The 26674-nt window shown below is 51.4% G+C and overlaps 1 protein-coding gene across 7 annotated transcripts in view; it reads left to right on the top strand.

Annotated features, from left to right (window-relative positions):
* The window catches only part of ARHGAP22 (Rho GTPase activating protein 22), a 171290-nt gene that overhangs the window by 79357 nt on the left and 65259 nt on the right, over nucleotides 1–26674 (top strand). The gene's annotated exons all lie outside the window — the stretch shown is intronic.

Below are 26674 nucleotides of genomic sequence, written 5' to 3'. Positions count from 1 at the left end.
GCTAGTGAGAGGATTGCTGCTGTGGGGACCCAGGGTTCAACTCCAGGGGCGGCTGTGGGGACTGTGGGGAGCAGGCCTCAGAGGTGTCCCGCCCATGAAGGGAAGAAGCTGGGGGCTACCCCCCTTAGTTCCACCAGCTGCTTCCCGGGAGCTAACTCTGGCATCTCTGGCCCGCCCTCTGCATGGTCAAGCTCCCTGCAGACAGAAGGCTTCTGGGAGCATTGCAGGCACTTGAGCGAAGAGGCCACCCGCATGGATGGGAGCAGTGAGAGCCGGGGTTCTGGGCAGGGAATCGGCTACAGCCACCTAGTCATCACATGCCTCCAGTGTGCCGTCCAAATTTAGACTTCCTTCTGGGAAGTCGTGGCTGTGAACTCAGTGTGCTCGGGTCTCCCTGGGCTCTGTGAGCCAACAGGTTTACCGTCTCCGAGCAGCACGGCCACCCCACCAGTCTGATGAGGTGGCCTGACTATCTGCTATACACCAAGGCTCTCAGCCCAGGCTCAGGCCAGCCAGCAGCGGCCCGCGGGGAGCAGCAGTGAGTGCCACCAAGCCCGGGGCAGGGACCTGTTCACTTTTGCTCTGTCTTTACTGGGAATTCCAGAAGACACAGGCAGAAGGCAACAGGCAGGAAGCCCCTCCCCAAGTTCATGCCCTGTATGCAAAATGCAAGTATCCCTGGTTTCATTTGGCGTTTCCTACGTGGGCATTGAATCTACTGCAAAAACCTTGGTACTAAAACTGCACGTTAGAAGGTGGCAACTGAGGGGTCGTGGAGTGTGGAGTGGAAAAGAGGGGCTTGGTTGGCCATGGAACAGGGGTAAAGGCTTCTGCAAAGAAGATAGAAATGAAGAGGGCAGGGAGGTGGAGGGCCCTGCCATCTGAAGAAGGGGAAGCTGGGCATGGAAGGGAGGCCTGGGGGAGGGGCCAGGGGACCTGCGCCTGGGAATTAGGGAGGAAGCAGGTGAGGCTGGAACTGAAAGGTGGAGGAGATCCACACACCCTAGCCATGAATTCACAAAAGCACTGAGCGTGTGCCCCAAGGACTAGATGGGGAAAAATCACCAGTGTGCAGGCTCTTTATCTGGGTCAGAGCTATTTACAAGGATTTCTTTCACTCTGGAGGGGAAGAAGACCTGTTTGCCACATAAGGTAACATTCACAGATTCTGGGAATTAAGAAGCAGACGTGTCTAGGGTGCCTGGGTGGCTCAGTCGGTTAAGCGTCCAACTTCGGCTCAGGTCATGATCTCACGGTTCGAGAGTTCGAGCCCTGCATCAGGCTCTGTGCTGACAGCTCAGAGACTGGAGCCTGCTTTGGCTTCTGTGTCTCCCTCTCTCTCTGCCCCTCCCCTGCTTGTGCTCTGTCTCTCTCACTGTCTCCCAAAAACAAATAAACATTTAAAAAACTTTCTAAAAAACAAGCACACATATCTGTGGGACCATTATTCTGCCTACCACAATGCTCAAAACATCCCCCCAAGGGAGGAATACTTTTTTTTTATTTGAGAGAGAGAGCACATGCACACACATGTGGGGAAGAAGAAGATGCAGAGACAGAGGGAGAGACAGAATCCACTCTGTTGGCACAGAGCCCCACGCGGGGCTTGATCTCATGACCGTGAGATCATGACCTGCTGACTGAGCCACCCCAGGACATACTTTATTTGATTTTAAATAAAAGTTGAAAATTTTATTTAAAAAGACACTGGGGGTTAGAGAGGATATGACTTGCCCGAGGACACACAGCCAGATGGTATTAGGGGGTCAGGGCTGGCCCCCTGGGCACAGGGCTGCTATCCAGCACTGGTACCTGGTACAGGACCTAGTGTCTTTCCACCTGGTCACAGGAGGTCTAGGGATGCAGTTATAAAAAGGCAGGGCCCCCCGTAGCCCTGTAGCCCAAGCCCAGCAGTGGTCTAAGCACCGGATTCAGCCAGTCCCTAGAGCCACCCATCACTGCCCTCTTGCATTTGCACACGCTGCCCTCCTGAAGGCCGTGGGGCAGGCCGGGGGTGAGAGTGAAGGCAGCTGTGAGGCCGCTCAAGGAAAGCAGGTTGGTGGTGGGCAGTGAGGGGTCCAGCCAACCTTTGTGGGGCACTGCGCAGGAAGGGCTCAATCGTCTCCGTTGGGCAAATCATTTTGGCTGCAAAAGGCCAGGTGGGGCTTGTGTCCACCGCACCCGCTGTCCCAGAGGGGGAAACGCTTGACAACTCTTGGAAATGTGGTAGAACCCAAGTATAACCATGCATCAGAATATCTACATGAATTTTAAGTTAGACTCCTATTTTTGTTCTTCAACGGTAGGAAAAGTCACAACTTTTCATCAGGATAGATTTGAAAGTAAACAGAAGAGGAAAAATTATACAGTGAGTGCCCTCTAGTGGAGAAACCTGCCAATTACATGACAGGCCTTACAGGCCCTCCTACCTACTCACCCTTCCACCCTCACCCCACCCCCATCCTTGCACATTTCAGCGAGGCCACACCACTGATGGTTGCCGTGTGCCCACAGTCGCTAAGTGCTGGGACTGCAGCATGAGGCACCTCTAAACCAGAGTCCCACTCTGCACCAACACTCCTGGCTCCTGGATCAGGAGGAAGGAGCCAAGCCCCAGAAAGGGACTGGGGATCAGAGGACCCTGGGTCTCCTTCCCACCTGGTCTCTTCTGCCCAGACAGTTAGTTGCCTGGCCTGATGCTGTGATTTGGATTAAGAAAGATAAATAGGCAGACAGATGGATAGATATTTATATACTTGATGTTCGCCCTGGTTCCTGGCACAGAGCTCCTAAAACCCTTGGAATTTCCTAAGTAAAGGTGCCCTTTGTTGTGTTAATGAGGTGACTTTGGGATAGCCCCTCCTTTGAGACTGGTTTAGAGGGGAACCCACCATACCTATGTAATGAAGCCTCCATAACAAAACACAAAGGGGAGGGTTTGGACACCGTCCAGGTTGGTGAGCATGTGGAGATTTTGGGGAGAATGATGCGCTTGGAGAGGGCACGGAAGCTCCCCAACCCTTCCCGCATACCTTGCCCTATGCAGCGATTCCACGTGGCTCTTCCTGAGTTATATCTTTGTATAATGAACCAGTGATCCAGAAACGAAAAGGTTTCTCTGAGTTCTGTAAGCCGCTCTAGCAAATTAATCAAAGCCAGGGAAGGGGTTGTTTGGACCTATGGCCCATTGGTCAGACCTACGGCCCATTGGTCAGAAGCACGGATGACCGCGTGGCCTTGCAGGCGGCATCTGCAGCGGGGAGGCGGAGCAGTCTTGTAAGACTGAACCCTTAACCTGTGGGATCTGACCTTTTCTCCAGGTAGATAGTGTGAATATAGAGTTCAGTGGTAGGATGCCCAGCTGGTATCGCTGGGTGATGTGGAATTGGTGACCGGAATTTCACCTGGCAAACCCCACCGCCTCCCAGCCCTTTGAAAACTGTCTGCCCCTTGCAGACTTGATCTCTCTGGGCTCCCAGTGCTGGCAAAGGGGGCCTCTGCTCCCAGGCCACGTTTAGGCCTCCCTCTAGATACGCAGGAACAGAATGGAGCCAGGAGTGGAGAGGCCTCCTTTGGTACTGTGGACAAAAGGGTTACTAAATCCACAAGAGGCTTGTGTCTGATAGAACGAATTAGGTAATCAATAAAGCAGTGCAACGTGTCTCAGATATTCTTCTTCCGGTATTAGCACAGTGTTGCCAAAGGGAGGCAGGACAGTTGTCTACAGGGATTTAGATGGGAGCCTCAGATCTTTCTGGTGACTAACTGACGGGCCACCATGTCTCCTCCATCACTGGGTGTGTCTTTCAAGAGTCCCGATTGCAGGTGAAGCCAGCTCAGGCTAACTCAGGCAAAGGGAGAACTGGCCAGAGGTTGTGGGGCCACACAGAATCTTCTGGAAGCTGGAGAGCTACCCATGGAAGAGGCAGGCAGCAGGGCGGCTCAGTGGCCCTGGAGGCAGGAACGGAAAGCAGATCAGGACTGTGTGCCGGAAAGGTTGAATCTCCGCTGACCCCTCAGTCCTGGAGTCATTTGTTCAAGTCTAGAGTCTTGGTGTTTGTGTTGAGGCCATGGACCTATGCCTGGTGACACTTGAGTGGTAAGGAAAGGCCCATCCACCTCCAGCACCCAGACAGACCCTCCCACTGAAGCTTCCCACAGTGGAAGCAAGGGACTCTAATGCCTTCAGGAAGGGAGGGGAGGTGACAGGTGACAGGTGACAGTCTCCACCAAATACACACTGCACCAGACACAGTCTATGGTTCTGTTTTTTCCGAGGGCTGAGTGTCACATCATTGGCCTTGGCCCTTTCTGCACAACCACACCGGGGCCCCAAGATGGGGTGCCTGTGCGGGCACATTTCCTCCTGGGGGTGCAAGGACCTCAGCATGTGGGGCTAGGGATAAGCCCTTGTGGGACAGGAACAGTAACTGCCCTGAATCTGGGAGAACAGAAGGAGGAAAGTGCTGTCTTCTTGAGCGGGAGGTCTTGGAAGGTATAATGGCTGCTCTAAAGTCTGGGCCCAGTTCCCATGGCAGAATGCCTGTCTGCTTTGGGCCCACAGACTATCTTTCTCAAGATAAAGTGCTGGAGACTTCGGCGGGAGCCACCCAGTTCAGAGGTCGGCAGGCACTCCACTCTCCCACGGAGCTGGCGGACTGCCTCCCCCCAGCTCCCCAACACCCTGCGGGCTGTCAGCCTAGGTGGGGGCTGCCTCCGACCTCTTGGGTTTTCAGCTCTAACCGGGAGTTGAGGGCTGAGGTATATGCAGTGCAAGCAGTGGCCCCACATGGAAATCAGGGAGACGTGGTCAGTCGTGCCCACACGTGCCAGGGATGCAGCGGCTGGTGTGTGCATGCAGAAAGGAAGGTCCAGGGAGGAGTCAGGACACCGAGCCCAGGCACCGTCTCCCTTCGTGCCTGTTTTCTGCACTCTCCCAGCGGGACATGCATGTCCCCGTGGCATCTGGCTCTAGCCAGCCTTCAGCTGGTAGGAGAGATGACTAAACCCACAACTGTAATTTAGTTAGAAAGAGCACCAGGGGTCGTGATGGGTGCGTCGCAAGGACCAGGCAGGAGATGAGGAGGGTTCATCTTTGCCACCACCTATGCTACTCTCGACACCCTCACCCCACCGGTGGCCGCAGAGAAGACCACTCTGCCCCAGGAGGAGCAGGATGAGAGAACCTGCTGACGCACTCACAGGGACCCAGCAGGAGGCAACTCAGAAGCCTGGCCGCTCAGAGCCCAGCCGTGATTCTTTCTGTGCAGTTATAAGTTCATGTGCCAAGTTCTCAATGAAGGGGTCCGGACCACGCTCAACGTCTCTGCAGTGGGTCCAGACCCAGTTGGTCCAGACCCAGCTCAGCCCCTGACTCGCTGAGGCAGGTTTCCTCCCTTCTCTGGGTCTCCATTTCCCCACCTGTATGATAAGAGGGCTGGTCTTGGTGACCTCCAAGGTGCCACCCAGAAAGAATGGGCTCCGGCAGTTTCTCATGGCTGCACAGGGTCTTTGAAGCCACTCTGGGCACTGAGCTTGCGGCTGCCTGTCCCTATCCGGCATGCAGCTTGGAGCAGTTAGAACTGCCACCCGCTATCTCTGAGGCCTGACCTTGAAACGAAGCCAGCACACACAGATTAGCCCGTGGAAGGAGACTGATACCGGGCTCCTGACATCCACAGAGCATCGCTCACCCCATTAGCCGCCTCCTGAGCGGGATGCCGATCTCAGCCTATCTCGGCACCTGGTACCAGCCAGACTGCGTATCAGCCTGACCTCGCGCGGCCCCGCTGAGTTTGCCTGCGGCGCGCCAGACGATGGGTAAAGACTAGAAATGAAATCAGATGAGAAGTTCACAGGCGCTCCTCACCCCTGGGAGTGGGAGAATCAGCAAATCCGAGAGGGGTTGCTTGGACTTCCTGCTTTGTGGTCTGGCCCTCCTGTCTTAACCTCACTTTTCCCAACTAAACACAGGACCAGGTGTGGGAAACTACCCCTGGTGTCCCTGGAAATAGATGCCCTTGAAGAGGAACGTGCAGTTCATTCTTTTGGCCAAAGTCAGGCTCCAGGGCAGCTCTGTTCCATAGAAACGTAATGCAAGCCACATTGGTAATGAAATGAACAAGCCCGTTGCTCAGTTACACTAGCCGCGTTCCCAGTGTGCGACAGCCATATGCGTGTGGCGGACCCGCATTGCCCAGTGAGTGTCAATGAGGAGGGGACTCAGTGAAATCTTGGCATAGAACAGGTGCTCAGCGAGCGCCCTCCAAATGACAGAGAAGTGGGGAGGGAGGAAGAAAAATTGAGGGAAAAGCCTAGGCTTTGGAGTCAGACAGACCCAGATTCATATGTCATATCTGCCGCTCACTAATTGGGAGAACTTGGACCAATAATTTAAATTCTCTTGAGTCTCCTTTTCATTATCCGATACAGAAATAAAACTACCAACTTGGCAAGATAGCTGTGACCATCAGGTGAACTAAGACCTATAGATGTGCAGGGGACCCTTCCCCCACCCTCCACTGTGTCTTCCTTGCCTTCCTTCTCTCTCTCTTTCTTCCTCGTTCTCTTGCTTTCTTGCTCTCTTTCTTTCCTTCTTTCCTTCCTTCCTTCCTTCCTTCCTTCCTTCCTTCCTTCTTTCCTTCCTTCCTTCTTTCCTTCTCTCTCCCTCACCTCTTATCTGCCAAATACAAGCAAGCTTCAAATAAGATTTCAAATTTCTTTAGTCTGTTGTTAAAAAAAAAAAAAAAGTAGGGACCCTAGCTCTACAGCAGTGTGTACCAGAATCCCCTGGAGGGCTTGTTAGAACCCAGACTGCAGTGCTCATCCCCAAACTTACAGGTTTCAGAATTCTGGGGCGGGGCCTGAGAATCTGCATTTATAACCATCTCCCGGGTGATGCCGATTGATGCTGCTGACCCAGGAACCACCCTCTGACAGGTCAAAAGAGGGCTCACAAAAGAAAGGAATAAACTCCATATTTAATACCTTCAATGGCACTGTTTTCCTGCTTTTTAAAGCAGAGCCCTGCATTTTTATTTTGCATTGGGCCCCATTAATTCTGCCACCAGTCTGGAGGACAGTGGAGGGGGAACTTCAGGGGTAAGGAGCCCAGAGGCTGTGCTTACAGAGATGAGTCTGGAATGAAGAAGGTGACATCCGGGGCCATGTTTAATTCTGGCACCACACTAGGACAGACTTATGCAAACGGGGCTGTCCCCAACACGGGAAGAGGCTGGAGGCCACCACACTTACCTGCAGCTCTGAGCTCTCCGCCCCAACCCCCCCTCCACAGTAAGCTTCTTCATGATAAAGAGTTCAAAAGCCAGGCCCAGTACTTACTAGCTACGTGATCTTGGGCAAGTTGCTGACTTCTCTGTGCCTCAGTTCCCTCATGCACAAAATGCAGATAATTTAAGTATCTACAGATTGGGTCGGGAATGGGGGTGAAGGAATTGGGTGAGACTATGAAGGAGTAGCAGAGAAAGACCCACGATGATGGTTAGTTGAGTATCTTAACTGTGGTGATGGTTTCATGAAGGTACATGTGCAATAAAATTGCATAGTGCCTCCCTCAACACACACACACACACACACACACACACACACACACACACACACAATCAGCTCTGTGGATTGTCCCAAGGTCAGTTTCCAAGTTTTGGTATTGCGCTAGAGTTATGTAGGATGTTCCCATGGGGGAGGCTGGGGGAGGGTGCGCCGGGACCTTGCTGTATATTTCTTTGCAACTTCCTGTGATTCTAGAATTATTTCAAAATAAAAAGGGTTTTCCAAGTACCTACTTACCCCACAGTGTTGTAACATTGTGCACCTGTAACTTAGGATAATACCTGTGTTGAGTACATCGTGAAGTTCAACAAGTAATATAACAGGGCGTCTGGAAAACCAAGAAACAGAAGATAAACTTACGTTTTTTAAGTAGGTTGGTAACCTTTCCAACTAACACGTTCAGTGTGCTTTTCTTCAGCCACCAGACACCTTTTCAGGTAAAATTTGTATTTTAAAATTGAAATTTAAAGCAATGGCTCCAGTTATCTAGCTTTTAAAAAGTATAGCAATAGTACCTTCTCTGAATTTTGTCACTTTTTTGTGTGTATTTGTGGTGTATTTGTTGATTGACAACTGGGCCCGTTGTTTCTTAGAAGTGTTTCACCTGAAAATACATCGAGATTATTATTTGAAGGTTTGCCAGTGGTTGACTTCTACACCGCCTGACTTTGCAGACACCTGTGTGTGACACTCACCCACCTTTGGTGACCGTTCACAGGTCTGCCCGGCCTCTGTATGGTTTGTCCCTTGCACATCTGGCCATAGACCAGGAATGGGCACATGTTTGCCGACTGAATGAAAGGCCACTCACCAAGGAAGACTTTCTAATTCCTCCAACTGTAATTGATCATGTTCCTGGGGCAGCAGTAGGTTCCTTATGTTAATATTTTCTTCAGGACAAAGCAACATGAGATTTTTAAAGTGATCGAGTTTCTTTTTCGAAAGGCAAGTGAGAAGGGCACTCTACAGTGTATTGGCCCAATCTTTCTGACACCCTGGCAGGTGGACATTACATCCCTGATTTACAGATGCAGAAACTGGCACAGAGGGGCAGCTTATCCAAGGTCGCACAACTAATACAAAGTAGAGTCCAGGGTCTATCCAGGTGGGTCCCACTCCAAGTCGCACCCTTAGCAGGCTGCAGCAGGAGCCCAGGCAGGTGCTGGGTACCACGGCTCTGAGACATGGAGGGGCCCAGACAGAAATTCCTCAGAGAGAGATACACGCACCAGATAGGGCAGGGGCGATGTGCAGGAGGAGGCGTGCTCAGTGCCAGCTCAGAACAAAGATGTAGATAAAATTCTTTACAAGTGATCTCAGCTAGACTAAATCTCGAGATAAATTAGGATGAGGGGAGGAATGTGGCAGGGGATTAGTGGGTGGGGAGGTTGGACGGCCCAGGTCACCTCTGAAAAGCCAAGCCCAGCGAGTCTTCAGCTTAGGAACTTTCTTAGACGAAAGGTCACCCTTAAGTCCAGGTCCTTCCTACACAAGGTGTGGTCGGTGGACCCGCTGCATCAGCATCACCTGGGAGCTTGCCGGGAATGCAGATTCTCAGGCCCCACCCGGAACTCCTGAAGCAGAATCTGTGTGATGGCAAGGTGTCCTGGATGATTTGTGTGCACATTCAAATGCGGGAAGTGCTGCTCTCCAGCAGACCACTGTTCGTGCTACCCAGCCATGGGCCATGAACTTCTGCAGGCAAGGATTGCACTTGTGACCTCAGAGCCTGGTGCCTGGCTTTTGAAGGTGTTCGATAAGTTAAACCAATGAAAAAGTACTAATTCAAAAGCAGGAAGAGAGCAGGGACGCCTGGGTGGCTCAGTCGGTTCAGCATCCCACCTGTTGGTTTCGGCTCAGGTCACAATCTGAGTGTCCATGAGTTCGGGCCCCACGTCAGGCTCTGCACTGACGGTGTGGAGCCTGCTGGGGATTCTCTCTCCCTCCCTCTCTGTCTGCCCCTCCCTTGCTCATGCTCTCTCTGTCTCTCAAAATAAAAAAATAAAAAAGCAGGAAGAGAGCAGAAAGCAGTGGTAGAGAGAGGCAGACAATGACAAGAAACTGAATCTAGCTCTTGGGCTACAAACCGAGGGACAGACCGAAGCCAATTACCCATGAGCTGATTCCAGCCCATAGGAAGTATTTTGTTTGGCTCATGAAATATTTCTAAAAGCAAAAAAAAAAAAAAAACAACTTGTGGAAAACATAGATTTCTATAGAGTAAATGTGGGTCTGCTTTCTCTGTATGAACAATTAGCAGGGGCTCAATACCAGCTCCCTCTTAGAGCTTGAGTGATCTTCATTTGGCCAGAATCCCCACCACTCCCTACTATACCTCCACCTGTTTCCTCAGTTCATCGTACATGCCTGATCTCTCTATAAAGGTTTGCATCTCTGAACCCTAGTGTGGCTCATGATAAGCTCAAACCAAAGATGGCTAGCAAGTGATCACTGTATATTGGCCGAATCATTCAATACCTCCGGTTATTTGTCATGTGGGGTTGGGGTTAAGGGTGAGGTGTTCTGTCACACTGTCTGAGATCCAGTCCCGTCTCAGCCTCTCCCCAGGTCTGTGGTCCTGAGTGAGTCACACAACCCTTTAAAGTTCAGGCTCCTCATCTGTGAAATTGCCTCCATAAAAGCAGCTCCGGGGAGAGCATTTGGTATCATACCCGGCACATGGTCAGCAGTAGCTAACTAGTAGGACATTAGTCGCTGCAGCTCCAGAGAGAAATAACACACAGGTATGCAGGTACTTATTCCCTGCCTTTCTAAAATTTCAACATTAATTATGTTGATTATTAATTCATGATTATGTTAATTATCAGTATTTCCCATATAAAGGTGAACATAATACCTAAATTGTTAAGATTCAGTGAGGCTAAGTATTTTATACCCTTGAAAATGTGTACATATCAAAAGCATGAAATAAAAACATAAACCTATGAAATATATGCACTAAAGACATTGCCCCTGTAATATAAATTATTAGGTTAAATTAATAAAATATTCAAAAATAACAGACCAAACCCTATAAAATAAAGAAAATTTTAATAATGAACACTCGAAATACTCTTTAATGCTATTCTTTTTTTTGAATTAAAAAAATTTTTTTTCAACGTTTATTTATTTTTGGGACAGAGAGAGACAGAGCATGAACAGGGGAGGGGCAGAGAGAGAGGGAGACACAGAATCGGAAACAGGCTCCAGGCTCTGAGCCATCAGCCCAGAGCCTGACGCGGGGCTCGAACTCCCGGACCGCGAGATCGTGACCTGGCTGAAGTCGGACGCTTAACCGACTGCGCCACCCAGGCGCCCCTAAATTTTTTAATGTTTTTTTTTTTATTTTTGAGAGAGAGAGAGAGCGTACGCAAGCAAGGGAGGGGCAGAGAAAGAAAGAAACACAGAATCCGAAGCAGGCTCCAGGCTGAGCTGTCAGCACAGAGCCTGATGCGGGGCTTCAACTCACCAACTATGAGATCATGACCCTGAGCCCAAGTCAGACGCTCAACCAACTGAGCCACCCAGGCGCCCCCCTTTGACGCTATTCTTGAATCATGAGCCTGTTTTTGTGTGCATGTTTTCTAGCTGTCATGAAATTTTTCACTCTGCCCTGTGAGGAGAGTGTCCCAGGCTAAATTTCAAGCTTAACACCCAATATTACCCTTCCAGTTCTTCATCCTCAAGCAATCCGTCTCTCACTCGATACTTGTGAGATTTTTCTTTTATCCCTCCTTTTGTTGTTCTTAGCAGGTCCTACATCTTTTCACCGATTGGGAGCTCTGGTTTTATTTCTTCTATTTGTTTGCTTTTAAAGTTTATTTATTTATATTGAGAGAGAGAGCCGGGAAGGGAGGGACAGAGAGAGAAAAATCCCGAGCAGGCTCCATGCTGTCAACGCAGAGCCCAACACAGGGCTTGACCTCACACCCTGGGATCATGACCTGAACTGAAACCAAGAGTTGGACGCTCAACTGACTGAGCCACCTGGGTGCCCCAGCTCTGGTTTTATTTCAAAGAAACAGTTTCTGGATTGCCTTCACTTTCTCCAGTGTTCTCCTGGGTAGGTAGAGATTTGAATGCATTAGGTCGATGGGTTGCCTGGAGCAGTTTCCAGGCTGTTGTGTTTGAATGCCACTGGTTTGGAAGGTGTTTGAACCAGAACAAGGATTTATGTTGCAGTAGAGGCACCTTGGTTTTCTTCCTCCCCTGTGGATGATGGAGAAATAGAAAAACATTTTCTAAACAAGTTTACCTTTACTGGATCCAAATTCTACTGTAGTATATCCCCGAGTGTAAATTATCCTGATATATGTGTGTGTGTGTGTGTGTGTGTGTGTGTGTATGTGTGGATACACATACACACACACACACACACATATATATATATCTCACAAATATATATATATATATATATATATATATATATGTCTCACAAAAATACCCATAGTTCAGCACTGTTTTTAAAGCATGTTATTCTGTTACACTATATGTTCACTAACTTGGATTTAAATTTTAAAAATTTGGGGGCACCTGAGTGGCTCAGTTGGTTGGGCGTCCAACTTTGGCTCAGGTCACAATCTTGCAGTTCGTGGGTTCGAGCCTGCTTTGGATTCTGTCTCCCTCTCTCTCTGCTCCTCCCCTGCTCACACTCTGTCTCGCTTTCTGTCCCTCCCTCATTTGGGCTCTCTCTCTCTTTCTCAAAAATAAACATTTAAGAAAATCTAATTTAAAAAATTTGTTTAAAGCACATTATTCTGGAATAACAATATTAAGAACTAGGGTTATAATCAGTTAAAAGATTCCAGATTTGGAAGTTCTTCTGAAGGTCAGTGACATCTTTCTGGGTCCCTAGGGCACAGCCCGCCCTGATGCTTTACTGAGTGCGAGGAAACAGCTGGGGAGACCAAGGCTTAGAAAGGAAGGAGATCAGGGACACCTGGGTGGCTCAGTCCTTAAGCGTCTGACTGGCTCAGGTCACGATCTCATGGTTCGTGAGTTCGAGCTCTGCAATGGGCTCTCTGCTGTCAGCACGGAGCCTGGAACCTGCTTCAGATTCTGTGCCTCCCTCTGCCCCTCCCCCTCCCCTGCTCACACTCTGTGTCTCTCTCTCTCAAAAATAAATAAACATTAAGAACATTTTAATAAGAAGAAAAGAGGGAGGTCATCATTGTCCCCACCCCAGTCCGTGCCCACCGGAAACCTCAGAAAGTGACTTCATTTGGAAATAGGGTCTTTGCTTATGCAATTAGTTAAGATGAGGTTCTGAGTAGTGCAGGTGCTAAGTCCAGGGACTGGTACCCTTAGAAGAAGAGGGAAATCCGGACCCACAGACACACAGAAGGTCCCGTGCCGATGGAGGCAGAGACTGAGGTGATGCAGCTGCAGGCCAAGGAACGCCAAGGATTTCTAGGTGACGCCAGAAGCTAGTCGGCAGGCAGGGCTGGAACAGATGCCTGCCTAGAGCCTTCAGAGAGAGCACTGCCCTACCTACAACCTGATTTCAGACTTACCGCCTCCAGAGCTCGGGGAGAATACACGTCAGTTGTTTTAAGCCACCCAGTCTGTGACAGTTTGTTACAGCAGGCCTGGGAAAGCCATGTGGCTGTGGAGTCCGGAAGGAGGGAAGCTACCAGAGCCGCAGGCCCTCCTCTGCAGGACCTGTTTTCGCTGACCTTGGGAATCCAGGCCACACTCTCGGGAGCAGAAACCCAGAAGACCTGGCTCATCTTCCTCCCCTCCGGCCCGTCTCCCTGCACCCCCTCTCTGCTCTGATCTTGCACACAGCCAGCATTGACACCAGCTATGGCACATCCAGTCACCGGCCTGCAGCACCCCGCCTGGTGACATCCAGGTGCTGCCTGCTGTCCAGTGGGAAGAACAGAGCTTCAGGAGTCGAAGAGACCCAGGAAGAACCAGCTTTTCTGAGCTGTGAGCACTGCCTTGAAAGTCACCTTGTCTGCCTGAGCCTCATTGGATGGTGACAACAATGGCCAGGATGGGGTTTGGCAGGGACAGTTGGATACAGCAGTATCCATAGCAGGTACTATGGTACGCAGCAGGTGCTCAATACATGTGAGGACCGCCCTCCCTCCCCGTGGAAGAATAGTTGAGAATCTCAGCGTCATGGAGAGCCAGGCTTCTCCTGATGGGCTTGGGGCGGAACTGGAGCAGGTGGAAACAGGCCAGAAGACACCCGCCGTGGGCAGCGCCTTCCTCTGGGAGGAAGAGGCCTGGAGAGCGGGGTGGGGGACACGGGCCCTCATCACAGATACGCAGGCCCTGGGCTGAGAAGGGGCGTCCAGCGCAGGGGCTCTGGTCCGGTCTCCTGTGTCTGGCACAGAGTGGCGCTCCACAAATAACTGTCAAAGGAATAATGTTGGGAGACGGAAAGAACAATCGGCCAGATGTGTCAGAGCACTGTCCGCCAGCGGGCCGCCCCAGGGCCTGCACGGCAGGAATGTGCAGAGCAGAGATTTCTTTTCTTTGTTTTAAATTGAGAGAAGCTGATCTCCTTTGTTCTGTGAAGGGTCACTTAAGTGGCCCTCTTGGATATGCAAATACATGACCTGTAAGCAGCCAGCATCCCAGGATCCGTTCTTAACCGGACTTTTTGTGGCTGTTGGTGGTGGGTGGTATTTTTTTTATCTTTGGAGTGGCTTGGCAAAGATTGTGCCCTTCTTTGGCACACGGCAGACGGGGGATTCTGTCGGGAGAGTTGGGGGAGGAGAAATTTGCGGACTGATTTGCACAAAGAGCCCAAGTTTTCTGGAAGGAGTGAGATGGTTACACCAACACAGTGTTTTCACACTTTTTTGACAACAAGAAATAAACATTACATCCCACCCCAGGAACCAGGCAAAGGTTTCAAAAAACGGTGCTGTTCCCACATGCAGTGCCCAGTGGCATTTTGTTTTATTTATTTAAAAAAAAATTTTTTTTAACGTTTATTTATTTTTGAGACAGAGAGAGGGAGACACAGAATCTGAAACAGGGTCCAGGCTCTGAGCTGTCAGCACAGAGCCCGACGCGGGGCTCGAACTCACGGACCGCGAGATCATGACCTGAGCCGAAGCCGGCCGCTCAACCGACTGAGCTACCCAGGCACCCCTGGCATTTTGTTTTAAGTAGGCTTCATGCCCAGAGTGGGACCCAATGTGGGGCTTGAACTCACAACTCTGAGATCAAGGCCTGATCTAAGATCAAGAATCAGATACTTAAGCAACTGAGCCAACCAGGCAGCCCTGGTATTTTTAAGTCCATGTGATTCTATCTCATTTTTTAAAGTACTGGTCAAGACCCACTGAGTTGATTTCATGACCCCCTAATAGGTTGAGTCCATAGTCTGAAAAATACTTCTTGGTTTTGGAATTCAGATCTGTTGGGTGGACCAAGGCCTGGCTGCAGGAAGGGTTCTGAGGCCTTGGAAGGAGAGGCCTTGAGGGTAGTGAGCTCCACCCAGGACTGAGTAACTGGGGAGGTGAGGAACAGTGGTCCCGGGGAGTTAGCAGTTACTGGAACTGGCTTTGACCCAGCCATCTGAGACCTACTGGTCCCTGGAAGGTGTGTGTGTGTGTGTGTGTGTGTGTGTGTGTGTGTGTGTGTATGATCTGATAGAAGAGGTCTGTAGAAGCTGGAGGAGTCTCCCCAAGCAAGAGGTCATGTGCCAGAGGTCCTGTGTGTCTCTGGAGAGACTTGGCAGCCCTGTCCCTCCCCATGGGGGCATTTCTCTGGTGCCAGCAGCCCATCCCCACGGGGCTGTAATCTCCTTGCCACCCCTACAGCCAGCTTGGGAGGGGACTGCCCCACGTCCACCGTCCTGGGGCAGCCTGGCACCCTGTGGGAGTGACCAGGTAAGGGAATCCAGTCACACCCCAGAGGCCCTGCCTTATCTGCAGGGAGCCCTCCAGGCTGCACAGAACACTGAGGCCTGTGTGGAACACTCCGGAGGAGCTGAGTGGCCCTTAAGTGGCCCTTTGGAGATGCAAAAACTCTGGGACATAGGGACTCTACCCATCCCAGCATCTATTCCTGAGATGCATGGTCAATGCCAGCTTCTGCTCAGCAGCCCGATGGGCATCGGGATTGCCTGGACACTTATCCGCCAAAATAAGAAATGGGAAGCCCAGTCGTCCTGCGTTTTCTCCTTCCACAACTAGGTGGCAGCAGCAAGCACAAGTACTCCACCCCCTTCCTAAGGGCTCTGCATCCCCCTCTCCCTCCTCAGGAGTAAAATTCTCCCAGTCCAGCCCCCCCACCTGCCCAGCACCCCATCCTCTAAGAAAGGGAAAGCTGTTGGGCACTGATTATGTGTGAAATTCTTTTCTCAGCGCCCCAGTTAATCCTCACAGCCCTTCAAGACCTTCTGCCCCATTCGTGGCCCCCATTGAAGGACTGAGGGTCTTCCAAGATGTTGGAAGTTGGAAGTCAGATCAGACGGCTTTGGCATCCGTTTCAGTATGGTGGCAAAATACAAAATCGCCTGACTGCCTCTCATGGCACCTCATCTTCTGAACCCCAGGGGTTCAGCCAAACCTGTTTCCTTTTCCTGTGGCCTTGCAAACGGACTGTTCCCCAGCCTCCCCACCAGTAAGACAGGTCACATGACTGAACTCAGGACAATGGAATGCAGGTGGGAGTGCCGGTATAGGCTGCTCTCAGCCCCTAAAATCCCGAGGTCTCCCTGCCCCCTATCCCCTCCTCCAACAAGAGGAGAAGATCCAGAGGACACCGAGGTCCTAGAAGGAACCTGGGTCTCCAAATGACCATATGGAGCAGAGACCCCTCCCCCTCTGCCTTTCATGTTTCTCTGCTTGGGATGGTGACCAGCGCAAGAAAGAGTGTTCACAGGGTTAAGACACTGACATTTTGCAGTTGTTTGGTCCAGTAGCAAACATGAATTACCCGATTAATGTGCTCCTTTTCTGATCTGCAACTTGGGGTTATCAGCACTCATTCTCAGGGTTGTTGTGTCAGTGATGCGCGTTGTATGTAAATCGCCAAACCTAGGGGCTGGCACGCTGAAAACAGTCGAAGGCTCACCCGCTGAGGCCCCTCCCCTGCACTGCTGATGAGGCCCCTCCCCTGCACTGTCAGCAGCAGCGAGAGCGGCAGGGATGACAGCAGCAAGGAGGGCTAGTTAACCCCCAGCTGACAGTGCCTTGCCTCTGGCCAGACAGACCAGACCCCAGGTGGGCCAGTTCATGATGGAGGGTGTCATCTTCTGTGGCATGTGTGGATGCTAGGAGCCTTCTGGGGTGCACAGGTCATGCCGATGCAAATGCTTTGTCTACTAGAGGTTTGCCTCAACTGTGGAGACACACACACCATCAAGGGACGATCTGTAAATGGGATGCTGAGCTAAGGGGATCACACACACTGGAAGTGACAGGTGAGAGTCCTACCGGAGACAGACACCTCAGTTCAAATCCTGTCTCTTCCACTTACTAGCTGTGGGACCCCAGGTAAATCACGCAGCATCTCAGTGCCTTGGTTTACCCATCAGTAAAATAGGAATGTAATAGGATTCTTGTGGAGATGGAGTTAATATATGTAGAATGCTCACAGCAGTGCTTGGCATACAGCAGGTGCTCAATATGTGTTGCTCTTCTTACCGAAGCAAGTATCCCACTTGGTGCCTCCTGGTCAAGCAGTTGAGACCATCTTCCTCCCCCAAGTGCATGGAGAGGCCTGATGCCACAGTCTGCCTTGAGGAGTAGGTGCTACAGCTGTCCAGGCCCCTGGCCAGGGAGCAGGAGCCCTAGCGGCCATGGCTGTGGCCTCCTGCTCTTTCCCATGCTGCATTTCTCCTGGGGGCGGGAGAGGAAAGGAAGGCAGAAAGAGCAGGTGGGGGCAGGGGTGGGGGTGAGACTCCAGGAAAAGACAATGGGCTTTGTAAAATCCCTCTCTGGGCAGTCTGGCCAAGTTCAATGGCTTCAGGCCACATGAACAGCAAGAAAAATGTGGCCCAGGAATTTCTCCCCAACGATTCCCCTTGTCTTTCTCTGTGGGAATTTGGAGCTGCAGACACATTCCTTCCATGAAAAACGTCCACAGCAGCCGAAGACCCATTGGCCAGAGCTGGGGAACCCAGCTGGCCATGCACCTCTGGGGCCCTGCCCCCAGTGCCCCGCTCCCTGAGGAGTGGGCAGACAAATGTGCGGGACAATGGGCTCTCTCTGGCAGACTTCAGAGCCTGCTCTGTCAGGAACTGACTTCTCCCCAGCACCGCACACCCCTCTTACGAGGGGTCCAGACAGTGTGTGCAGCTGCTCTTTCCCAGTCTGTCACGCAGAAGTGGAAACTAGTCACCTTGGACAGAATTGCCACCTCTTAGAGATGGGAATTCACTTTTTTCTAAGCCAAGTACTTCCCAACTTAATAGAAAGCCATTTCCCAATGCTCCAAAATTCTTTTAAAACAGAGGGCTGCAAACTACATAAACCCACAGGCCAAATATGGCTTACCACCTGCTTTTGCAAATAAAGTTTTATTGAAACACAGCCACACCCATCCACTTATGTACTGTCTATGGCCAATCTCATGCTATAAGGACAGAGTTGGGTAGCTACTATGAAGACCATATGGCATGCAAAGTTTAAATATGTTTATGATCTACCCCTTGTAAGAAGTTTCCTGACTCTTGGTTTAAAGTAGAATATATTACACTCACTTATTCACTTACACTCCTATGTTATTCCACAAAGGATTGGAAACAGCTTCTAATGGGAACACTTAAAATAAAATGAAGGTAACACAATAGTAATAATTTTAAAAATTAAAGACCAACGAAAATGCAAATAAAAGTAGAAAAACAGGGGCAGTTGGCTGGCTCAGTTGGTTGAGCATGCAGCTCTTGAATCTTGGGGTGGTGAATTTGAGCCCCGTGTTGGGGTTGGCGTTTACTTTTAAAAAAGTAGAAAAGCAAAATCAGGACACAAAAGCACAGATGTGATGCCTACTTTAGGGCCTTCATACTTGCCAAAGCCAAACTTTAAATTTTCCCTGAGCTTCCTGGCAGTGAAAGGAAAAAGAGAAATGGAAGTCTCATTAAGAGAAAGGAAAAAGCAGACCAGTCCTTATGGAATCCACAGCCTTTTCTAGCACAAAGCAGTATGGACCTGCTTCAAACATACTTTACCTTTCCCAGAGTCATTAAAAAAAAAATTTTTTTTTTACGTTTATTCATTTTTGAGAGACAGAGAGAGACCGAGTATGAGCAGGGGAGGGGCAGAGAGAAAGGGAGACAAAGAATTCAAAGGAGGCTCCAGGCTCTGATCTCTTAGCACAGAGCCTGACATGGGGTTCGAACTCACGAATCACGAGATCATGACCTCAGCCGAAGTCAGATGCCTAACCGACTCAGCCATCCAGGCGCCCCCCACGTACTTCATTTTTAAAAAAAGAAACCAGAACAATGAGTCTGCAAAGTGAATAGTAATGGCAGTGCTGTTGATGAGGGATAATATGGGGAGAGGGGTCCTACTTAACATGTTTAACCGGCTTTTTACATCCAAATCAGTTGGCTTCTGTGCACTGTGATAAAAGAGCGCAAAACATATTTTGAGATACAGGGTGAGCGGTTGCCTTTCTGCTTATCCTTTCTGTAGGTCTATTTCAGAGCAAAAACGGAAATGGGCCAGAGGCAGCCCCAACTTGTCACGACATCACCTCTCAGTGCCTGGCACAAAGCAGACCCTCAAGAAATGCTTGATGTGGGGTGGGTCTAGCTTCTCAGGACCTTCGATTTCCCATGAAAAAATGAGGAAATAGTACTAAAACTGTAAAGCTTTTCCAATTCCAGAATGTCTGTGAGTCTTGGTGGTGTCCATACGTGTGTGCACTCTGGATTTGGGGCAGAATCCTAACACAGATCAGAACTATGATAGGAGGAGAGGATGAGAGGAGGAGGTGGCCCGGGTGCAGACCCTCACCTCCAGGAGGCAGGGGACGGGGAGCTGGTCATGAGGAAGGTGACCTGTGGTGACCAGACTGCCCGATTCCAGGGCAGGCCGTCCCGCCCACCAGCTGTGTGACTCTGAGTGCTCACGTGGCCTGAGCAGGTGTCCACATCCTGTCCTGTAAAAGGAGTGTGCTGACATCTCACCGTCACCGGGCTGTCGTGGACAAAAAATGAGACACCAGTGCCGGAGTGAGGGAGGTTTGGGGCACGCGGTCTACAAAGTGCCTTTGTCTTCAAGAAGTCCCCTCCACCAGGTGCCAGGGCTGCCAGAAAGTGTCCCTGACACTAACAGATGTCCCTGACATTGCTAACAGAGCAATGAGCCTCATGTGGCTCTCCTGCCAGATGCGGTGGAGCCCTCCACTGGGGGTTGTTTTTTCATCCATGTCTCACCTACAGATACGCCTTAGGTCTAGAGGGCACTGAATTCAACACCAAGTGTGGTCCCTTCTCCCTCCAAAATATCTCCCAGAGAGTCATTAAGAGCTCAGGCTCCAAAGCAAGACAGGCTAAGTCCCAATCTGAGCTCAGACACTAATTAGCTGGGTGACCTAGTGGAAATTACTTTACCTCTCTGTGCCCCAGGGTCCTTCTCCTTAACGTGGAAATAAGGATGATACCTAACACATAGGACGGCTCTGAATTTTAATAGAATGTGAAGCAATTAGTCCGGCACGCGGTCACAGCCAGGCGGTGTTGACTATATTAAAATTATCTATAATTCCCCATGTTTCCGTTGTTTTACTGCATAACAAACTACCCCCAAGTGACTTAAAACCTCTTATTTGCTCACTATCCTACAGTATAGGCAGGGCTCGGCAGGCCCAGCTCGTCTTTGCTCTATGTGTATCACCTGGAGATCCGCTTCCGGGGCGGCCTCGTTTCTCCGTGCGGTCTCTGCATTGCTAGGCTGGGCTTCCTGGAGCATCCTCAGGGCAGTCCTCAACCCGGTCACAAGGGGAAGACAACAGCAGAAGTTGCCAAGCCTTCTGAGGATTTACACCCAGGACTGGCCCAGAGTCACTGTTGTCACCTGATGGTTAAAGCAGGTCATAGGGCAGTCCAGATTCGAGGGGACGGGAGCACGCAGGCGTGAGAACTGAGAAGTGTGGTTCAGGGGGGGTCACCCTGCTGGCACACGTCCCACCTGGTCTCCCTCTCTCCCCTGCTGTGTTCGAGCCCTGCAGCTCTCAGGCTTCTGCCTTTTGCTCTGGAGTTTCCCCCTGCTCCTGGTCGCCCCTGCCCAGTCCCTACCTTGGCCCAGCGCCAGGATGATGAGTCAGAATCACAGGCTGCATCATATTCCCCTACCCCAAATGCCCTACTGCACTTTCCCACCCCAGAGCCTAGGTCCTCAACATGATAGCACCACCCGTTGGGAGGACCACTCTTATGTCATCCCCTGAGGAGCTGGTCTCTTCCTCATGTCTCAATGCCCTTCTCAACAACCTTTGTTCTGTAGAGCCCTTCCTGAACCCCCCCCCCCAGAACCAGGTCACTGTCCCCTGCAGACCTCCCAGGGTGTCATCTTGGCCTCCCCAGAGCTCAGGCCTTGGTATTTTGTCTTGGTATTCTCAGGTATTCATTATGTTCAGTCATTGTTTGGTACGTGGATGGATGGGTACATGGATGCATGGATGAATGATCATTGTGGCCCCTCAGAGCTATACCTGGGACTAAGATGCCATGACCCCAGTTTTGTCCTTCCCCTGAGCTGCCCAAGGCTAGACTCACACCTTGAGATGGTACCATGAGGGTACCTTGGCTACATCAAATCATGGAGGAGCAGCCAGCCCCCTACAGAGAGGTATGAGGGCCGGGTCCTGAGTCTCCTAAGCAAATCCTTGAATGGCCTGGGGCATATCTGGAACCTGGAGCCCAGGCTGCAATACAGCCAGGATCCCAGCAGCAGCAGCCGTCCTAGAAACAGCCCATATCCTTACTACCAAACTTTGAAATGGAATAAAGCAGTAGAAGGTGGGGGTCTGGGTGGATGAGGGTAGCCCCAGTCCCACGGAGTCTTTGTCCTCCAAATCTGGCATCCGACCCTCCTCCCAGAGCCCACTGCACTCATTTGAAACCCACTTCCTGATTCTGGCTCCGCTTCCCTATAATGTGCAGGATGTTGGCCTTGCAGCTCAGAAAGATGTCTCAGAGCCTCCTACTATTCTGACTAGTCTTCTGGAGTGGGGTGGCTTGAGCTCATCTGGAGCCTTGTACCACTGAGTGATCCTGATGTTTTGGCTCAATTCAAAATGGTTTGAGGTCATGATCAATTCAGGGGGCAGAGCTATATTCAAGGAGCTTGATTTTTCAGGCAAATTCCATGCTTAGTATATGCTTTTCCAGTTGCTGCCCATGACTCCATGCTTAACTGAGGAAATGACATCCATACATCCATCTGCCCACCCACCTACACATCCATCCATCCATCCATCCGCCCACCCACCTACACATCCATCCATCCATCCATCCATCCACCCATCCACCTATCCATCCACCCATCTACCTATCCTTCCATCCATCCACCCACCCACCTATGTATCCATCCATCCATCTATCCATCCATCCACCCAACCCACCTACACATCCATCCATCCATCCATCCATCCATCCATCCATCCACCCATCCATCCACCCAACCCACCTACACATCCATCCATCCATCCATCCATCCATCCATCTACCCATCCACCTATCCATCCACCCATCTACCTATCCTTCCATCCATCCACCCACCCACCTATGTATCCATCCATCCATCTATCCATCCTTCCGACCATCCATCCAACCATCCATTTTGTCTCTACCACTTACCACTTCACGGGGCTTGGGCAGTTTCTTCACCTTCCTGAACTTTTGTTTCTTCCTCTATAAGTTGAATGTAATGGCATCTACCTCATACGATTGTGCTGTGGTGAACTGTGATATTAACACTAGAGAATTGCCTGGCACCTGGTAGGAAGCACAGAGTGAATGTTATTTTTTCTTCCCTTTTCGAGAACAGACAGACATATAACTAGAAAACTATAAAAAGACAATGTATCGTCAGGAACTGAAGTGTGTGAAACCAAAGGCAAGAACACTAGAAACTCTTGCCTGGCTTTCTGTCTCCTGAAACTGCCCTGGGAGTTGATATTTAAAGCCACTTTGAAAAGTCGAGTATCCAAAATATATTTGAACGGTTCAATGGGGATGCTGACCTTCTATAATAGGCTCATTTGAAATGATCCTGCTTTGCTACTTCCTCTTAGAAAGATAAACAAGTAGCCCACAATGGCCGCTGTGATGTTTTCTTTTAAATCTTGCTTTCCAAATGTAGGACTTGGCCGCTGGACAATCACCCGGGGGCTCGCTCCCCGCACATGCTCTCCCTGAATGCAGGGAGCTCTAGCTTGGAATTCCTGGGGCCTCATTAAGCCCGCTGTGACTAAGTGATCTTGCCTGGTGCTAAAACTGTTTAAAATGACTTGGCAGCAGCCAGAAGTCAGGTCTCTCTGTTTTTTCTCAGTTACTCCCTCTTTGTAACCCCCCCCCCCCACCCCCGCCTACATGTCATGAAGTGAAAACATCTTTCTTTCCGGATCTGGTGCAGGACAACCTTTCTCTCTCCCTGAAAAAGCCTCATCCTAGTCTTTCTGGAGGGAGATTAAGGAAAGGGAGGCAGAAATCTGCCCCTTTGTTAATCTCTCCTTTGAATAAGATTTAACTCCTGGGAAAACCTCTTCTCTACTCCAAGTCATTCTTTCCTCCCTTCCTCCCCCCACCCCATTTAACTCTTCTGCCCCAGGCCACAGGCAGCCTCTGCCACTGCTCTCCTGGACCACCTCTGTTTTACCAAGACGGGATGGGGGTGGGGTGGAAGGGAGAAAATCCCAGTCAAGCCAAGGCCATCAGAGGTTCACCACAGCCCCCTTTCGGGGGCAGGAACTGATCCCAGGAACTGAAGGGCTGAGAAAGAAATTAGTATTTTATTACACAATATGTAAGTATGCCTTTCTCTTTAAAAATTAGACCATCAAAATGCTAAAGTCTTTTGACACCATCTTTCAATCTGTTCTTGTCACTCACTCTCTCCCCAGAGGGAACCACTCCTTTTTTTTCTAGGCCCAAGCATCTAGAGCAGTGCCACACATAGAGCCTAGCTCTCTAGCAGTGTTCTGTAGGTGTGTTTTTATGCAAGTGCTATGAATCCACAGATCTCAAACATTAGGTCCAGCTCCCTATTTAAAAAAAAAAAAAATTAAATGTTTATTTACTTTTGAGAGAGAGAGAGCGGAGGAGGGTCAGAGAGAGAGGGGGAGACACAGAATCTGAATTAGGCTCCAGGCTCTGAGCTGTCAGCACAGAGCCCGACGCGAGTCTCGAACCCACAAACTGGGAGATTATGACCTGAGCTGAAGTCGGATACTTAACTGACTGAGCCACCCAGGTGCCCCTAGTTCCCTATTTTGATATAGTATTTCATTTCATGAAAATACCAGTGTATTTGATAATCCCTTTACCAATGAATATTTTGTTGGTCTCAATTTTTGACAATTACAAACAAGGGTGCAATGAATGGTCCTGCACAGGATTTCTTGGGCATGTGGGCAAGCATTTCTGTGGGTGCATGCTGCAAAATGGGACTGCTAGGCCCAGGGTGTTAAGCATTTTTAGTTGTTTTTTTTTTAATTTTTAAAAAATGTTTATTTTTGAGAGACAGAGAGAGAGAGAGAGAACGCGCAAATGGGGAAGGGGGAGAGAGAGAGGACACAGAATCAGTCTGAAGCAGGCTCCAGGCTTTGAGCGATCAGCACGGAGCCTGTCGCCGGGCAGGGACCCACTAACCATGAGATCATGACCTGAGCCGAAGTCGATTGCTCAACCAACGGAGCCACCCAGGTGCCCCAGCATTTTGAGTTTTCATAAACAGCTCACGTGTTACTTTCCAAAGTCATTGCACCAAAAGCACCCGTTTGCCTATATCCTCACCAATACTTGAAGATGACAGTTCACGTTTACAAGGCATTTAGCGACCTGCTGGCTGTGTTCTTTATGTATGTATAGTAAATATCTAAATATCTATTCAGGGGCGCCTGGGTGACTCAGTCGGTTAAGCGTCCGACTTCGGCTCAGGTCACGATCTCGCGGTCGGTGAGTTCGAGCCCCGCGTCGGGCTCTGTGCTGACTGCTCAGAGCCTGGAGCCTGTTTCAGATTCTGTATCTCCCTCTCTCTCTGCCCCTCCCCCGTTCATGCTCTGTCTCTCTCTGTCTCAAAAATAAATAAACGGTAAAAAAAAATTTTTAAAAAATCTATTCATAGATCCATGGATTAGATTATATCAGCTCATTTAATCCTCAGAAAGGTCCAGTGGAGAGGTTCTACTATCCTCTCCGTCTATAGACCCGGGAGCTGAGCACGAAATGTTTAACTTGATACCATCAAACCTTTCATCTGCGCAAAATGACACCTAAACCGATGTCACTTCCCTCACTTTTCAGGTGAAGAAACAAGTCTCAGAAGGGAAGTGCTTTATCAAAGTCACCTGGTCCAGCCCAGCCAGGTTTGGGGGTAGCCTGGGCAAGCACGCTTTTACTGCTACTGCAGTTGTAGAGTTCAGGTGAGCTGCGTAAATGAGAGCCTCCTCTGAGTGACCCGTGAGGTGACTGCTTAGAGGACGCAGCGGGAGGGAGGCGAGGCACCCTTCCTTCCCGCCCGCGCCGGCCGGCGCGCCCCCCACCCCTCGCTTGGCTCCCGGCGCGCGGAGGAGGGAGCGGGAGACGGCTCGGGCTCGCATCGCGCCCCCTGGCGGCCCCTCGCGAACGTGCAGCCCGACGCCCCAGGAGAGTAACGGGCCGCGGGGAGGGCGCCCGAGAGGGCAGGGAGCCGGCGCGGGGCCGCCCCGGCGCGCGGAGATAAAAGCGGGCTGGCGGCTCGGCCGGCGCAATCTGCGCGTTCTCCTATTGATTAGCAGCGTCTGCCCGGAGGCCGGGATGCCCGCGGCGTGGGGCCGGGTCGGAGCGTGAGAGCCGGGGAGTGGCCAGCCCGGCGGCCCCGCGCGCAGCCCCGCGCCTGGCTGGGCATAGCCCGCGGGCCAGACCTCGGCCGCGCCGGCCCGCCAGCCGGGCCGGCGGCGGGCGGCGCGGCGGGCAGCGGAGCCGAACGCCTGGCGCGGGAGCTGCCATGGGGCTGTGCTGCTGCAAGGACTGGAGGGGACACCTGCCGGCGCCCAAAGGTAACTCTTGGGCGCGCACGTGCGCCGCGGGCTGGGGACCTCCGCGCTCGGGAGCGGGGCGCGCGCCGCGGGCTCTCTCCAGCTACTGCTGGGGGGGGGGGGTGCCAGACCCGCTTCGGGGGCTTGTCCGCCACTTCTCCGGGGCCGCCCGCTACCTGCCTCAGCCCGGGAAAGGGTTCAGATGTGGGTGCAACTCTCCGAGAGTCCCCGAACTTCGGATAGTGCGTCCAGGGGCTCCTCTGGCTCCGCGGAGCCCGGCTTGGGCCTGGGGTCGGGACCCAGGGCGGGAGGGGAGCCGAGCGGAGGAGGAGCGCCCGCACTCACGGTCCGCCAAGTCCAAGGCTGGGGCGGAGGAGCCCCCGGCGCCCGGCCCCGCCCCCAGGTCCTCCGCCTTGGGAGCCCGGCCCCCGCCGGCGTTGCCTCTGCGGCTTAACCGCCTCGAGAGGGGCATCCGTTCTGCTCGCCCGCCTCTGTCACAAACTTGGACCGAGGGGCCCTGACTCAGAGTTTTACAAAAGTCGCGGCGAAACGTGCGAGGGGAGCTGCTTGTGGAATGCAGCAAGCTTGCAGAGGGCTCCACGCCGAGAAGCTGGCTGTGGAGCCGGCTGCAGCCAGAGGTCTGGCCTCCTTCGGGCAGTGGCCCTTCCGGCTTTTAACCCTTGACTGACTGAACCGATCCTGTTGATTGTCAGAAACAGTGGTGCGTCGCTTTACTGCTGGGCTTCCCAGACTCACTTTACCCTAAACCTCACCTGACCCCCTCCCCCGCCTGCCGCTCATTAAACGTGCAGATGCCCGGGCCCCACCTGAGCTGCCGGATAGGCTTTGGGGAAAGGCCTGGGAAGCTGTGTGTTTAAGGACTTCCCCAATTGACTGCCTTGAGCAGGTGAGTTGGGATGCCTTGCCTGTGAACAATGAGGTCAGT

This window comes from Prionailurus bengalensis, chromosome D2 (genome assembly GCF_016509475.1).
Source record: "Prionailurus bengalensis isolate Pbe53 chromosome D2, Fcat_Pben_1.1_paternal_pri, whole genome shotgun sequence".
Taxonomy (NCBI): domain Eukaryota; kingdom Metazoa; phylum Chordata; class Mammalia; order Carnivora; family Felidae; genus Prionailurus; species Prionailurus bengalensis.
Note: the sequence above shows the minus strand (reverse complement) of the source record. Positions and strands in the feature narration are given on the sequence as shown.